The sequence below is a fragment of the Megalopta genalis genome, chromosome 11, assembly GCF_051020955.1.
Source record: "Megalopta genalis isolate 19385.01 chromosome 11, iyMegGena1_principal, whole genome shotgun sequence".
NCBI lineage: Eukaryota > Metazoa > Arthropoda > Insecta > Hymenoptera > Halictidae > Megalopta > Megalopta genalis.
In genome coordinates this window covers 11,663,158-11,682,059 of record NC_135023.1, presented here as the reverse complement: position 1 = coordinate 11,682,059, position 18,902 = coordinate 11,663,158, and positions in this window count along the sequence as shown.

Sequence of the window (18,902 nt, the reverse complement as noted above, 5' to 3'; positions counted from 1 at the left end):
CCACCACTGACTTCGATGAAAGTTAATCGCCGTGATCAAGACGATCGATAATTTCGATTATTTCTAATTCTTTAATGTTTGTAACAATTTATTTTGCAAGGAAGCTATCGAGCGCTCGCAAGGCTACACTATTATCTAAATTTATAAAAAGTACCAACGAGAATGAATTTTAATTGCACAATTCGATTGGTGGTTTATTAAATCGAATTTCTTTCATTAATAAATTTATTATCTCTAGCTGTTTAATAATTAAAAGAATCTTTTTTCCTAACGATACCTTCCGATACTCATCCGTTTCTTTTAAAATCTAATGTTTAAATAAAAATAGTTTCAATTTAATTCATTTGTCCCATCCGTCTTACAATCGAAGCAGGAAAACTCCGATTTCGCATAAAGATTCGCAGCCCAATTACGAACACTAATAAAGATCAAGTAGATCTACCAATTGGCTGCATCGATATTAATCTCCTGGAAAATTTCTAAACAATTTCTGCATTCATTTGGCATTATGGTACGTAGCAGAGTATTTTATCACACCCGCCAGAGGAATATGGAAACGCAAAGAAGAAGGTGCCTTCCGCTTTTCTGTGTCTAAATATCCTTCTCGATCCTTCCTTGGTCTACGTAGCGAGGGAAGATCGACTCCGATTGAGTCAGGTCGTGGCTGACAAGTAGCGAGCACCTGAATTGCAGAACGATAGACAATCTCTGCCACTGTCACGTGACTGGCAGGTAATTGACACAGCCGCGGCGGAAGGCAGATGACAACAGAGGAAAGAAGACGGAGGTAAAATTGAAGAGTGACGAACAGTGTCATAATTGAAGATCAATTCGCGCGAGGAACTCGTTCGTGCCGACAACGCGCAGAAATCACTCGCTCGCTCGCACGTGCAAAATCCTCTGCGAGTGGTCACCGGGGTATTATGCAAGACCCCGAGAACCAACCTTGGCAATGACCACTAACTATGAGTTGCGTTGCCAACTTCTACTACACGCTGGTCTGTGTCATCAACTCGCCGCTAGAATAATCGTGCATGGCGAATCCTGACTGTCGTGCCGATTCTACACGGTTTTTCGCACCGCGTCCCGCAAGAAACGACGGTATCAACGATGTTACGACGATGTCGCGACGGCGAGATGCCAGCTTCGATATCGCCTAATTTTGGGAATACGACGAAACCCGAGGAAAATCGAGCACCGTTCCGAATGTGCTGGGAATCTTATGCGTTTGTGACAGAAATGATCAATTTGTTCCATTTATTAATACCCTTTATTTTGCATCATATGAATCCGCAATCTAGATAAGAATTTATTGTTGTAAAAGAATGTTACGTCCATACTGTCATTCTATTACAAAGACACGCTTTTTCGAAAATAAAAATTATCCGAGTTAATTGTTAGAAACAGAAATTAGATCGCCTTCCTTTTAACGATCGTAATAAGTTGAAAATAATATGTTTAAATGTTTCAAATGTCTTTTCATTTCTGTATTTGACCTATTCATATTTGTCGCAAATGCATAAAATTCGCAGTCTAATTATAAAAATGTAGGTATGTCGATGTTTCAAAGTAAATGCTAAATAATCCAATCGAATATTGTTTAAGTTAAAGATTAATGGCGTACGCGATATTGTACCTTGTATCATTTCAGTTGGCGTTCTCGATTATGAGTCCCGAGTTCATCAATAAAGAAATAGATAAAATGTTTTGTTCACACAGGAGATTGACAATGCTCGGAACCAGGTAAATATTATATGCGGCGAGTAATCGCGAACGATGTCTCACGGTCAGCCACAAGACAAATTAGTCTGTCAAACTCTCAATTACGTTAAAACACGTAAAGCGGAAGCGAGTTCTTATCCGACAATGATATCGATACGCCACTGGTCGAAGCGTCTAAGACGCTCTCTTTTGTACGACGCAATACACCGATACACGATCAACAGAATTAAAACGCTATTAATTGTACAAAATCATCAGATTCGCTGGAATCGTTGAATCGCTGCAACCTGTGCGACATATTTCTAGATCTTATTCAAGCAACTGCGGCCGACATAATGTTAAGTATTTTGGCTTAAAAAACATCGATTATACACTCCAGATAATAGCTATATTTAGCTGTATTTATTAATAACGATATTTCTGCAAAAACTCGTACGAAACAGAGTAACGATGTGTTTATAAAAAGAATTCCCAAGAGGACCTGATAAATAGCAGCAGTCTAGCAGAATAGTCAACTTTTGTTCAGCTAGAACCGAGCACATTTATATTTCAAACCGTCGGATTCTTCGGTGGATGAAATGCATTTTCCGAGGCTAATGGATGAAATTAATTCTTTAAAGCATTACCGTGATTGCATAGCGTTCCTGTTACGTCTGCCGATTACGAGAAGTTCCCGAGACGCGGGCGAGATTCAGTTGGCACATATTTATTGTGTTTAACATTATCGGAGCAGCACGAGAGATCTTCGCAGTGACCGTGATTATTATCTAATATGTAATATAACACAGATCGGTAACAGATCGTTACATCACCCGTACCTCAATTATCTGCAACGATATTAATTTACCGCATGAACACCGTTCGAAAGGGATAAAGGATCCTCTTCAACGGTTGCCGTTGGACCGATTTCGTCGGATCCATCCAACGAAATCTCGAATTACGATCGATTAATTATGTTCGATTCTCGCGTAATAAGCAATCGAACCTGTGATCGACAGATGCCCAGCGGAGCAAAAAAATATTGATTGTCGAAGTAATCCGAGTCGTTCGATCGAACGATATTTTTCCTTCTTAATTCGATCGCTATGGTATCGACAGTATCGACGGTATCGAGGCACCAGTTCGAGTTGCTTTTCATCGGATCGTCGCGAACAACAGAACGATTACAAATTTTCAAGTGTTCGCGACGCAAACGCCTGGCGCTGCGTCCGCCATTTTGGTCGCGGTATTAAAATAACTATCTACGATTGCAATGGCCCCATCGTAGTTACCATTTGGCAATCTCTGTGCAAACACCAGCTTCCTCTTTTGAGCAATGTTGTATTCGGTATATGCTCGAAACGTTTTGGTCCTCGGCAACGGACACGCCATTTTCTTGCCAATTTTACAATGTCTCGTATGATAAGACTCTTTCGGCTGTAGAAATGGTCCAGTATTCTAAATGACTAGCCACGGCGATAAATCGAATTTGCTACAATAATTATTTACACGCTGAACGTGAAAATTGCCTGGACCCGACAAAATGGCCGGTACGATCGATGCCGTCGCCTCTTTCCGTCGTCTCTGTGAAGAATTCTTTCAGTTATTTGACGGAATCGATCATTGTAAACAGTAACTATTCTGAAACGAATATCCACGTTATTCGAATAATATTTATCGTCCGTTTGCAGCGGCGATCGTCGTTCTCACTGAACGAAGACGTCGAGAGCTAGCGAATTCACATTACCGCCGCAATAGAGAAATTCTGGCTGCTAATTTATTATTTAAACGAAGCTCGCGATTTCGGTGAACAGTTCAGCGACATCGGGCGAGATTTCGATTTCGTTTGGGAGAGATTTAGAAAGCGTTCGTTACACGCTTTCATCCTGATCCTCAGCATCAGTCGAAATCGCGTTCGTTCCGTTCACCCCGGCAACGATACATAATCATAAACAATTCCCGATCGTTTCGTAACAATGGGCGTCGATAAATGCAAATGAACAGCAATCGATTAACATGTTAATCGGCAGAAAAACTGGACAAAATTAGCTCGAGACTCGAAGGCACTCTGCTTATGGGCTGGATCCTCGAGCGGACCGGTTCAACATTAGCATTAATAATAACACACCGTCGCGTTGAACAATATGGTGAATCGGGGTAAAAAAAATTCTCAAGCATTTACGTAAGATTCCATGTATATGTATATTATTTACTGTAACGACATCATTGCCTCTTACACGGTAGTCGATGATATGAAGAACGAAAACGTGGAAACAGAAGAATTTTATAATCGCGGCTTTTTTTTGACCGCCAACGAGATTCTTGTAATTGATCAAAACGCAATTAATGAACCGGGAAAAGAACGTTCGCGGCGCACACAATGTCGAGCGATCAATATTTATAATCGAAGGAAACGACGCCGCGTCCACTAGAAGCCACGGCGAAAAAATTGTTCGATCGAGCCGATTCGATTCGAGTTATGCTTGGACGGTGTCGATCGACATTATCGTGCATCGTTGCCACCTATTTTCCCCCCCGATCGCCGATCATTAACGCGTCGGGGAATTCGTATATCTTCATCGAAGGGAATTACGCTGCCATTTGTCGCGACACTTTTGTTTGCTAATTTCGCAGTGCAATCAGCATGAAAATTATTTAACCTTCGACGAGATTCTACATTCGTTTATCCCGATATCCGCCAGTTTCTTCTATCCTTAACGGTTCGCGAAAAGTAGCTCGAATTTTGTAACCACGATGCTCTACGATAACTGACTTCCTCCTCGTTGTTATGCGTTCTTCGTTGCATAACGCACCGCAAGGACTTTCTCTTTCATGTCGGTAGGAAGCTATCACCGAATTAATCTGATCCTTTCGACCGATTAATTGAACGCTAGCAAAACGAGTCCTCTTCGCTTTAGTCGCCAGCGAAATTCTAGTCGTTAGAAATATTCTGTCTCTTCCCGATTAATCGCAAAAACGACGGATATGCTTCGATCAGCGAACGCGATGAAATGTGCGCTAATCGTTACAAGTTATTGATAATCGTCCGATGTCAACAGGCTCGAGTGCTGGATACGAGAGAAGAAAAATTGCGTACACGCAACGATAGAAAAGGAATGCTCGAGTTTCTCGCTATCGATTCGCGGTAACCGTTATTTTTATTTTGCAGTACAATAGGAACGATGATTTACCATTTCTTCGGTCGAAGGCCGTAACTTTTAATTCAACAATTTCGATCGACGCCGCGACGTATGGCGAAATGTTAATTCGTGTAAAAATCATTTGAACAGCGATAGCTGTTGCCACTTACACGTACAACGTGGACAATAATTTACAATTTCCTAGATAGAAAGCCTCGTTAGAATTTTAAATTGAACAACACACCGAGGAGCGCGCAACGTAGCGAAGCCGTCCGGCAACAAAGTTATTGCTCCGTGAAAAAATAATTTCAACTGTGACAGCAAGCAGCGCCAATCAGAGGACACGTCACGAAATTGTGTGAACATCGTTAATTATTTTCAGCGGGCAGAAAACGAGCGGCAGAGAAGTGACGCGGTGTGGTCGCGCGACGTCGCGTCTGCCCGATAAAACGCTATTGCTGATAAACGTCCCGGCGTGCGTGCACGGTTTTTGTTGACAACGAGGAATATCGGATTCTCGTCGAATCCGAGAACGCGCGTAAAATATCGTCGGATCCGTTTTGAAAAAAAAAAAAGAATCAAGTAAGCCATTATACGTGTGATTACGTGTTCCTATCGGTGTAACGTTGCCTGTTGCATCGGTCACAGCGGTTCTATTCGTTCGCGCGCATCACGGTTGCATAATAATACCGAACGAAATCTCATATACGTAGTCCGTTCTCCGGAATTTCCTTCTGTCTTCTTCAATACCCTCCGCTCGTATTGTTCCCCTCCCACTTGGCGTCCGACGCTTCGCTCGTTGCGTTTCATTTTCCATCTTTTTTTTCTTCGGTAAATACCGCGTCCCGACGTTCGACACCATAAATCGATGCTTATCGGTTTAATCGGTCGTGTTAAAAGTTAATTGCGCGCAGCGCGTGAGAATACGCGTTATATTAAAATTTGCCTGTTGCCGTTTCCGGTTTCGTGTATCGCAGCGGCGGGGAGCCCCGGCGAACGAGGACGAGGAGGATAAAACATCTAGAAGGATTAAGGGGAACGTGATTCCCAGATTCCGATTTCAATCTCGTCGCCTGATATCGCCGTCGCGAATTTCGTTCGGGCATCCTGAAGCCCGCAGGATTAATCGACCGAAGATTAAATCCCTGTGGACGACGCGCGTTCACTTTGTCCTCCGGGCACTCGTTATTAAAAAATCAGATTTAAAGAAACCGGCGCGATTTGGCGAGGGAGAATCAGCGAGCTGGTTCACGCGATTTCGATCATTAGCGGTTAAATATCGAAGCATTGTTCTGAGATAACTCGATCTAATCGGCGCCCGCGATAAATCACGTCCCGTTAAACGACGATTCGGGATTACCATGGATGCAGATTAATTGACCGAATTGTTTCGTATTGCATCAGTATTACGTGATATCGTTTCGCACGCGAAAGCGATCGTGCGCGATTTATTCTCGCGATTTATCCTCGCGATCCGCTCTTTTCTGAATCGTTCCTTCGAGATAGTTCTAGGTGTGTTTGCACAGCCGACGATCGAGGCGAGCAGATCGAGATCCATGCCGGCATGGAAACAACGATCTGTCATCCTTGCGTCGACGTTGATCGCTGCAACCTAATAATTACGATCGTCTGATCAACGAACGAGTGATCGATCGTTCTTAATAATCGTCTTATTTCACTGTATAATTTCGGATTAGTGTTCTTGGCGTGCTTACAGATATTTTTGTTCCCAAAATTACGCAATGCACGCTTTTTCACTCACTTGTATAGCCGTCTGACAGAAAAATGTTTCAAACAAAAGTTGCAGGGTACAAAGCGTACAATGGATATCAGTAAAAAATAGATTTCGAAAATAGTTTATTACCACAGCGAAATGGAGGCCACGATGCACTTTATTTAATTATACATTCCTCTGCGTTTGTTAATTGCAGCAACATATTCAAACTTCTGTGAATGAGCAGAATATTGCGGAATGCAACATGTAATTAAATAAAATGTGTTTTTTCTTACGTTGACAATTTTCACGGGTCGTTCAACGCTTTTCGTTGAAAAGTTTACACATCTCGAGGATATTAATTATTTTATTCGCTTACTTGGATAGGATACGTAATCTCGGGAAACCGTCGACTCGATTCGATAACGATGATTGATGTGTTAATTAACGTCTCAAGTTTTCGAATCTCATTTATTTGTACAATGTGTGCGGTATCAATTGATCCGACGATAAATAATATTATCTAATAGAAGGTTCGCTGGAAAACAGAAATCTTGCCGTAAAAGTCTGCGCTTATTTATCGACGTGGAAGCGTGAGAAGAAGATTATTAATTTGATTTACGATACTGTATCGTTAAGCGACGCGGGGTAATCTTGTGATTTATCGGCGCGCTTAAACGGCAGTGCGACGCGACACATTTAAATGTGCAGTAAACGCGTCGTTAAGCAAGCGAAATGACGTTTCAACAATGGCAAAACACAGGGAAAAGAGGAGAATAACAGATTCGGTTTCATTCATAACGCATACACACGCGCGCGCACACACGTACGTCGGTATCGTCCGTTGTCCATAGTAATTTCGCAACCATGCATCGTCGCTGATTACCTCCTAATTACCAATTCTCGCCGGACTCTAAGGAAGACAGGAAAAAAAAGAACGCTATGATCGCTTAGGATCGGTAACGAGCCGCACATATCCGTGATAAAGAGTAAGAACAATAAAGGAAAAATAAAAAGAGAAGAGAGAGGAAGTCCGGTAACATGTTACGCGATTATTACCTATGCAATTTTTCGTGGCTAATGAAATCGCGCGATTAAACGATCCGCGTAATTAATGAAACGTAATGACACGTCGACGTGACGGACCAGCCAGCTGAGGTAGCTCGCTCGCGATCAGCGCATTCTTTTTCTTTCTGCTTTTTTGCTTACGTTGATTAATGATCGTTTAAATCATACAGAAGGAGCAGCATTGTTCTGGATCATACCCGACCGAACGAACCAGTCTCTTTTTTTTCTCTCTCGAGTGACTGATCTGCATAACGCGTTACACTAATTATCGTCGATAATGGCGGCCCGCGACCGTCGATTCGGTCACGGTGAAGCCAGTTTCGAGACAATTGCGTGCTAATTTTCTCGAGCTAAATCGTATTCGTTTGACGAAGGGAATCGATCGCGAGACAATCGATGCACACTCATTATCATTTCAGATTTTTGTGGAAAATCTTGGAAACTTTTTGCAAAGGATCTTGGAAATTTTTCACGGAGAATCGTGGAGAGTTTTTCGCAGAGGATCCTCCATGAACGTTGATAAAAACCGATTTTGTTGGAGGTTCGTCGATAATTAATGAATACGTTTCATCTTTTTGGATCGTCGATACTTTTTTGTCGAACAGAATCGAACTTCATATATTTCTTATAACATAGAACAGTAATAACGGTTAATAAAAAAAGAAATACTAGCGATCTAAGGGATATTTTGAAAGGATGATCACGAAGAAATATATTCTGTGTACGACATTTAATTTTTAAGATTAATCAGATTGCGTTCGATACGTATCTAATATCATAAAAAAAAATCGAGATAATGTGGCTCGTGTCAATCGCAGCGTAAATTACAGCACGATGAGAGAAACGTGTCTTACGTGATTCGAAATAAAGAAGACATCCATCTCCATCCGCGTGTCTCGTTTCAGAAGAAACGCGCGGACCATGTTCTAAATTGTAACGCAATGAAAAAAAACTGTTTAATACCATTAAACCTACAGAAGATATTTATGTGGCTCATTTTCAGAGGAACACGCGAACCATCCTACAAATTACAACACAAACCAATGAAAAATTACCGAACAAACTGGTCCAGGTTTTGCCACCTGTTCGCAGCTGCGAACATTTTTTTACCGCTGGTAAAATCTGTCAGAACGATTCGGTACAAGGCGATTTACCTTTTACGGAAGAGATTCCCCGAAATCCAACGAGACAATCGTAGTAGAAAAAAAAAATGAGATAGAGTATTGTCACCGATGTAAGGTCAATCGTTATCGGAAACGGAAGAAGTCCGCGGCGCGAGAGGGGCCGACGTTAATTTACATGAAAGCCATTCGTCACGGGAGAGTGTGGCTTCCTGAGTCGAGAACGGGTCCTTGGACTTATTTCCTGGTTGGGACCGTCGAGTGGGACTTTCGTTCATTCACATCGCGGCCGATCAATGGCAAGGCCTCGGTGAGAACGCGACGTATGCCCAAAGGAAAGGTCGAGCCGGTACTTTCAATGATCTCGTTCCTCCGGTCATAAGAAACTACATCGTCGGTTCGACGAATGTCTGCGCGATTTCCCCACCGGCGACCTTGAAACTTGCCGTTTATGCAAACGAATATTTTACGGCGCGCCTCGTATTTTTTCAACGAATGGGTAACATTTGTTCTCGTTTCGAAAAGCTCGACGAACATCGATCTTCTATTATTTACTATCACGTATTATTGTATTATTATTTAATAGCCGATATTTATTAACATTTAATACGTAAAATGTGTTAAGGATTCTCGTGCGCAGGTTCACAAAATTCAAGGGCACACGCGTGGTCGATTTTCCACGTTATTATTCAGCGGACGATACTTGATACGAACTCCACGCACTCTATAAACATCGACGTTAAATTATTTATAAAATTTAGTGTCAACGTAACGTTCCTCGTACACCCGTGGCACTCGCAGATACGTAAAACGCATGGCATACGCGCCTATCAACGAAATCTAAAAGGAAATTTATATCCGCAATATCGTTCGATGGTTTCCTGCCCAAAGAATTGCATTCGACCAGCGACGTACAGTAAACAAATAAATTGTTCTGGGAAACGATATTTGCCTTTATATTTTTCAATTATTCCGTGCACGAGGAATTGGGTCAATTGGCGACCAAGTCGGCACCTTCGACGATCTCGTTTGTCCGGACACAAGAAGTTGTATACTGGACGTTCCCACCCTCGAGCCTTGAGATCGTCGATTTATTTAAGAAAACATTCCCATTTTTCTTTTCTTCTTCTTTTTTTTTCATAATTCTCCCGATGGAGCGGGTGAGTCACTCGGAGATCGACTTGGATACTTTCAACGACCTCGTTCGTCCATGAATGCTAGAAACTGTATCCATGAAACTGATACACGATATTGCTACCCTTGCATAATTTGTCGCGCACTAATTAACCCTCGGAGTAGGATTCAATCGGCGGCAATAATTCCCGAAGCATTCTAGACGATTGTTGTGGAGTCTGAATCAAGAATTCGTTTCGTAAAGCTATGCTTCGTGAAATATAAGAATGGTCTACTTTATTTGGAGGACGTTCGCGTTTTTCGATCGCTTTGATCCCGTTACGATCATACTTTTACGTTAACTTTGTAAAATTGAAAATACCAGATAGAAGAACGTCTGTAAATCTTCAATAAAGATCGTCGCTGCGAGAAAACGTTTGATAACCGCGAACGAAAACGATCGTCCGCCCGACAGCATGTTTAGAAAAGTAAACCCGATTTTGCAAGAAATTCTTAGCCGTGGAATCGGACGGAATTTGCATAGCGGCATGTCGAATTTCAAATCGTGCCTGAATTTCCTTTCGAAAAGTTTCGCAATTCCGACCATAAATTGTCCACGAATCAGCTGTACCGCGGAAAATGCAAATCCGTCAGAAGCGATTCGTCGGGTTACGGTACTTCGTTCGCATGTTTTATGCAAAACCCGGGCTCGTAACATCCGTCAAAGCGTCCCCCAGATTTATCCGAACAAATCGGCGGTTAACATTAGCTGCAAATTGTGCAATACTTTCGAATCTTACAAACGTCCTCCGCGCGGATCCGCTGGCACGCGAAGCACGATCGCGATCGAATCGTTGTTTATATCGGTTTTATGTTAAACATGCTCTCTGGCGCGTCCATGAGTTTCACATAAAAACTCGATAGGAGAACGATCGAACCGTGATTTTGATTCATTCATTTCGCACGGTTGTTCCGCGTACGCCCGAGTCTCGCATTGACATTTTTGTTCCTTTTCCGCTTGTACCGGAAACGGACAAAAATTGCAAATACACGATATATAGCGTACAGTCGATCGAAACATTCTGCATACATCTGCTACATTTTGATTATTCAACGAAATTCGTCCTGCGCACCTTAACCTCGTACCTTAACTTTTGCATATCGCTGCGACTCTTGCATCATTTATGAAAACGAATGCGTGAAATATTACCTCCGTAGCACTATGATAACGTAACCGACACGTTATGAAGATTTCGAATATGATCTACTAAATATGAATGCTGTTCGTTTGTTTTATATTGGAAAAGATTCAATTTTTCTGTTGTCGATATTTTGGTAATCACAATTAACGTAGAAGGCACGATAAATATAAATTTTCTTCTTTTTATACAGGAATATATTAACGAGTGTATATTAATACGAATATTATATCAGGAATACTATTGTACCCTAATTTACTAAAATAAATAAATGGAGATTTTCCCATTATGTTGGAATTACATAAAATATAAACTATATAAAGATCCTAACTGCACACGAGTCTAAGCCGTGTCTACTGTCATCTAATCGTTTTCTAATTTATCCAATACTTCCGCAGGTCATCGTCTGGGAAATTGAAACCCGCAGGTGTCGATTAAGTCATCGGCCGTGCATAGGAATCAATCGACGACGTTATCAGTCCACGTGAACGCAGCGAAAGCCTCTTAAATTGTCTATCGAGTCGAGTGCGGATCGCTCTAATTGCTCGAGTACGGTAATTAAATCGATGGACGGGGGGAGGAGGGGGAGGGGGATTTAAATCGGCCGTTCGAGTGAAACAACCGAATCGATAAGAGAGAATCGTCGAGCCGACAGGTGACTGGGCAGTGATGGACGACGTGGCGATCGACAGGTGAGATAAGCTAACGAAAAATCATTATGAAATCCGTCGATTAGATCGCGCCACGTTGCTCACGATCTCGTACGATCACGAGAAATCCGTTAGGCACGCGTGCCGATCGCACTTAGCGGCCATCCTCGAGCATCGAAACGTCCTCCGAAGATGTTCGAAACGTTCTGCTTTTCGTTTTTCTTCTGCGAACGCATCCGTGGAACGCAGGGGAACGGAAAATTACGCGAGTGACGAAACCGATAATTGTTCGCGGGAAGAAAGGTATGCCGCGATCATTGTGAAAGAAAACAGGAGCGACCGGCAAAAAGATCGCGGAGACTACCGATCGACCGGCAGGATTTATTGCTAAAGCGCGAGACGACGCCTTGGCGACACGAACATATTTCAATCGGTCGTTCTTGCGACGTTTTTTCTTTTTCCTTTTTTTTTTTAAATGGCTCTACACGCGATTCTGAGAGTGACGAGCAATCGATTCGACGTACAGGAGACTGCAGAACAGGAATCCTCGACTTCCGATCGATGGATCAATCGGTTTGTCCTGTATCTTCGATACTCTGACGCCGAAAACAGTGAGATATTCGATACAGATCAACGGAATAATTTGTTGAATAGATAATTGAATAAACCTACCACGATCGAACGATCGGTTTCTCAATCTACGATTACAAAAATCATGAATTGAAATTAATTCTTAAAAGTTAACGTGGACGTAGCACGACGACGTTATGACTGGACTGCGGATCTTCGTGCGAAATAAAAACTATCTTTACGAATTGCGAGCTACAGCAAGCAAATGCAAAGTTCCTTGTCTCTTTAATCGGTTTTAGAGATCGAAAGCAGTGCGCTGATAGTCTTAAATTCATTGAACGCGTTCGACGATTACTAAAAGTCCCACAAAGTCAATGCAATTCGATTGATCAAACCGCAGCTGGAAAGCTAAAATTTATCATAATGGATGGTATTAGAACTCTTTCGCATCCGAAACATCCTAGTCAAATTCAGTTCGTTCGAATATATCACGAGTAATGAATTTTCAAAATTGGTCAAAAATTAGTGTCATCTATACTTAATCTCTTCCCAATATATATATTAAATGAAGCGTATTAAATATAGCATACTTACGACGACGGTGCACGAACTTGCGACGATCCGCTATCTACGCGTCGATCCTCTATACTGATTCAAAACATACGTACCAGCCGCGATTCCCAGTATTTGTAAATAAACGGAATTACGATGACAGTCGTTTATCTTTTGCGACATCGATCGGATCGACAGTAGTGTCGTTGTACGATGGTCGGTTGACATCGTCATTTACAAGAGTCGCCGACGAGCGAGTGCAATTAGCCGTTCGCACCTCGAACTTCCGAATGATCCTCTTCTTTATCTGTTGAGGTTGACGTTCGTGATTGTTACAGTATGCACCGATTGTACACAAAAATGAACAATTTAAGAAGAGGAGATACGATTGAACTGGACTAAATAGACTTAAAACTGGACTAAATGACTCGACCTTTTGTTTTAGAAGATCGAAGAATTAGTCTACTAGGTGATGATTAAGCCTAATTCATAATAATATAATTCTGACACAACCTCTATCTTGTACAATAAAACAGGCGACACACCATGTTCGAGGCACTTTCATTTGTTTAAACATACCATTTCTTACCTTACCCCAGTTGGAAAATACGTTTATAAATTTTACTCTTGCAGACTGGAAAGTCGATTTACCGATTTTTGTCCACAAAACAATGCACTGCACGTCTCCTCTTCCACATATCCTAATGACCAGAATTTTTCTTTACTGACTTTTGCCTTCCCCCCTGCCCTCCTGCATTCTCATTTATTCAACCATATCCGATAAATGCATATATCGAAAATAACGTAGGACTTAACTATGTTTTACTCTTTTATCTGTCCAAATCTTTTTCGAATCTACACACTGCCCCTACCCTTACTACATTTCTCAACCCTTCCTATACACTAAATTCTCCCTAATTAACGCTCAGATTGCGCAGAAAACTCGACAATTCGGGAAGATTATTCGAGCCTCGCCAATTGTCAACAACTACAAAAGAGCCGCAAGGCTTAATAATCGTATCTCCTCTACCCAGATTGTCCATTTTCGTGCGCAAACCGAGCGTCAATTACGGAGAATTTACTGTATTTGCGGCGCAGAACTTGGAGGATCGTCGCGAATCGCTGGCGGATCGTCCGAGAATGATCCTGCGCGTTTCCTGTGAGACATGCTCTTCTGCGAACAACGATGTCACAAGTAAATTAGTTTATCTGTTAAATCGTTTGTTCTTGCTAGTTCGCTTAACACATTCGCCGTGAGATTGCAGATCTTTGTGCGACATAAACATTTTTTTCTGCAGCAATTCCGCGAAACGGGAATCAGATAAGAGTGTTGGTCTTTGTTGAAATTTTAGCCTCGAACAAAAATTAATCTATAGTTTACTTAGTACTAAGATACTAAGATATCGGTTTACATTTTCGTCGGTTCCATCAGCGGGCAAAGACGGTGATGTAAACTGTATACATATAGTAGATACCGTGATACATCATCACCGGTACCATTAGATATACATCGTACCCTGACTGTTTAGGGGTCCCAGCGTCACGTATACAATGTGAAACGCGACAAATAAAACGTCTCTGATTGGTGGACAAGACGAACCCAAAAAGGGTATAAAAGGAGCGTTTTTTTTGCCGGACTCTTAGTAGAGTTTGGTCGCTCGATCGTTTTCGCCCATATACCTTCTCTCAATAAAGGAATAAAATAAAGTCCTTTTAAGAAAAGAATTAGAATCATATTCATTTCCATTCCATAATCCCAATAGTCTTTTTCATAATTTTGTTAAACCGGACATCAAGTGTTAAATTGTAGCCACTTTTGCTTACAATGCGTACATACGCAGCTTTTACAATTAATCGATTGAAAAATAACGGTACGACAACGAACGATCTGTTGCATTGTCTTTTAAGAAATAGTTTCGTTTGCTTCGGTTCGAGGTAAAGCGTTTGGACGAGCCTCATTTGAGCACAACAAATTATATTTAATTGTTCATTGACTGTTCGGCAATCGTTCTATTATAAGACTGCATCTAAATCGATCAGTATCGCAGTCTAATATATTTTTACCGTCGACGATCTTCTATATTACGCATTGCATAAGTCATGTGAGACTCGCGTCGAATTGTTCAGAGAATCGAACGCTAGATCGAAGGATCGAAACAATCTCGTCGATAGATTTCGGATTTGATTATGCACGAATGTTTACCGTGTATTTTTATAAAACGGCGATCTGACGACCGCCGGAGATATGAAAAAAAGAAAAAAAGAACTGTCATCAGTCCATTTATGTAACTGGCCACTCGAAAATAATCGCGCACCGGATGCGATCCTGTCGGCACGTGTCCGGTGACACGTGGATCGTCCACGCTACAGATCGTCGTGAATTACTATTTCGCCAATTACGCGGGATCCTTTTGTTCTCCGTGGTAGCGGCGTCGAAGTAAAAACAAACGATCGCCGGGAAAATAAAGCAAACGATGTAGAGACGAACGCGTAAGAAATCGTTGCTCGATCATCATCGAACGATCGAAACTAATTAAATAATCGGAACGTAAGATTCGAGAACGATTACAACACACCAGTCGAATGTTTCGTGAAGCATTCGTTCGAGGTAACGCTACTTATCCTCGTTTTAGCACTCATTAACATGGGCAAACCGCAGGGGGTAACAGTCGCGATCGAGGTCTACGGGTGTCCAATTTTTATCGACCACTCGTTATACCCCTTTACGATCGTTCCTCTGGATCACGGTTATGTTATACGATCGCGGGGACCTTCGAAGTCAGTTTCTGACCCAAGGAGAGAGAATCTCTCTCTCTCTCTCTCTCTCTCTCATTCTCTCTCTTTCTCGAGCAACAACTTCATCAACTTGTTACTTTGTTTAATAAAAGCTTCGAATTATTTTCCAAGTAAAAATTCAATGACCGCCGAATAAATTAGCACGCATTATTAGCGAAAGTAGTAAGAAATCACTGGATCGGCCGGAATTGTAACGATATTCCTAAGCCCCTAAAGTTCCGGTTGGAAGCCCTAAGCTCAAAGTCTAGAAGATCCTGTGTCCGTTTAAAAGTGTATTATGCTAAGCAATCCGAAGAAGTCGTCGCCATTTCGAACGGGACAATGTTCCATTAATTTTATTCCGATTCGATATAACAGACGGCCGGATTTGCATTCATTAAGCCGGCAGACTTCTCGTCGCCAGACCGACACGAGGCGTGTTTCGATTTCATCCGCAACCTGACTCACGAAAGCGAGTCCGTCTGTTGACCGTGAATTATAATATACAATCGGCGATACGATCCAGTTCCAGGTTTCTTGTTTCCCATCGCAAACATCGGCTCTTTAAACAAGATATCTGGAAAGAAAAAGTAACGCAATTAACGCGCGCGCGCGATCCGTTAAAATTTGTAATCGCGCGCGGTTACAAAACTGCACGCGATTATTTCCGTCGATTCGTTCAGCACTTTTACGATGCTTGTTCTCAGTTTTTGAACGATTCCAGGTTTTTTTCTTTTCCGCGGCGCGGCTTGAGAAAGCGTTGTCGCTGATTGACAGCGCGTCGAATGGTCGCTGTTTCTACATTACAGATGCGCGCGTTCCATTGAAAAAATAGTTGGCAACGTTATTTACGATTGTCGGCTTGTCGTTTTTATTTTTCAAATTGATGGCGTACGAATTTCAATGAAATTTTATTTCTGATACGCTGCGAAAGTGTTCGCGAGAAGGACAGAATTTTATGCAACTTGAATCTTCTTTGAACCTTTCAGCGACTTTTTAAGGAAGACATGCAGGTTTTGCACTTATGATTATCAGTAAATAATCATAAATGTAGTACATTCACGTATATTTAAAGACTTCTCGAGCTACTAACATAGAAAACCGCGTTTATCAACATCTTTTACTTGCACCTCGATTATCTTAAGGATCGAACGTTGTTCATAATAAAATTTTATAGCTACTGCACAAAGTAGAACTTTGATTTCTTTACAAAATGTAGAGATATTTATAGGGACGTTCATGATGATGTTCCAAAATGGCCAAATTAATGCGACACACCTTGACACATATAACCATTTCAATAATTAATGTGCAATATAACAAGCATAACGAATACAGTAAATTCTCCCTAATCGACGCTCAGCTTGGAAACAAAAATGGACAATTTGGGAAGGGGAGGTACGTTTATTCCAACTTTCTGGCTAATTTTTACAGTTGTTGATAATCGGTAGCTGTAAAAACTCGTAAAACTATAAATAATCGTATCTTCCCTTCCCAAATTTTTGTGTACAATCTGTGCGTCAATTAGGGAGAATTTACTGTGTAGGAAGAGATGAGAAATGTAATAAGGGTAAGGGCAGTAGATCCCAAACAAATTTGGACAAGCAAGACACGGTTGAGTCCTACGTTATTTTCGATATATTTATTGGATATGAGTAAATGAGAATGCAGGGGGAAGGGTGGAGGGGGCAAAAGTGAGTAAAAAAGAAATTCTAGTCATTAGGGACAATTAGGGAGAACTTACAGTACGCTGTTCTCGATGAAACGTATTGACAACGAAGATGAGCGAAACTGTGCTAACGAAAGAATCGCGGCATTCGCCGCGTTTGTTCATTCAGGAACATGATCATCGACAGCGAGCGAATTTAGAGCCGTTCCTCGCGGAAACCGTCGCCATTCCATCGGACCGACTCAATCCCTGGGTCGTAACTCACGTTACTCGCTGCGAACGTCACTTTTTATCGCGACCGTTCGGATTGACAATCGCGGAGGTCGCGGCTTTTGTCACGGCATGTACATAATATAATGGCACCTTTTACCAGCGGATCATGCGCGAATCCGGCTTATCTGTCCAGAACGCTGGACTCGGACCCGTTCCTGGATCAAAGGGATCCGTTGTGCGACGTATCTCAAAGCGGCGGCGATCACGAGATCCGAATTAATAGATCACGAGAAATTCTCGATCTCATCAGAAGCGTTACAAATTTATAGAAAAATGGTCCCCTTTATCTCGTCGATTTTTGCCCACGTGCTTTCTCGCCCGAACGAGGACGCTGTTTCAGACAGCGGATAATTGTCCTTGATCCTTCGACGAAGAGGATTCTGAGAAAATCGTCCGATCTCTTCGGTCGTTCGTACACTGCCGAAGAGACCTTCCTCGAAGGCTACAGTGAATCTCTGTCCTCAAGCTTCGCTTTTCGCTTTCCGTGGTCGCGGATCGATATTTTTGCAAAACGTTGCCTCGATTTGTTAGCTTAAAGTTACGACCGTTGGAAGTCGACGAGGACCAATTTTTCTGCGTATCGATCTCAGCGGAATCGTGGCGTTAACAACCGTTAACATCAAAAGGTCAACGCAAATAATAACGCGACGGTATCCTTAATCCTCTCTGATCGTTGACAACTGATCAGCTGCGAATTCAGCAGCTGCAGGATCTCGCTAAACTTGCAAAACTGCCAACTCATCCCGAGCAATCGCAATTAACGTCTAAATTTTAAAACAATAGAGCCTGCTGTTCGCCGGCGGCTTCACGGACGATTTTCAAGAACTCCGCGAGAGCTGCGGGGCTCGAAAATCGCGCAGTCACGGTGTCCTCGAGCCGCGATGAAAACTGCTTCCCGGGAAATCGTCGAAAATCTTGCGGTTTATCGCGGCACTTGGCGCCGTTTGCCGAAGATCCTCCCGACGTAAATTATCCATAACCGGTTCGCGGAAAGATGCACGGAACTGATCGGTTTCAGAGACGCGTGACCATTGTGCATGTCAATTGTCTAGGCTGCCAATTAACAGTTTACTCGGAAAAACCGCGGCTCGTTAAAGGTCAAGAGACGATTCCTGGTTTAAATCGGGAATCGATCGTTCGCGGAGAGCACCCGGATGTTCCGCGTATGGGCGGAGGCCTTTTCTTTTTTATCGTGAACGCGCGCTGAAAATACGCTAACGCGTCCTTAAACAGAGAAAGGTCGCTGATAACGGGAGCCGCGGCGACCTAGAGATTCCGGAAATCGGGGGCGATCGCTTGATTATATAGAATCTATGCTAAACACGGATAAAACACGTGCCGATTCGAGGGTACATAT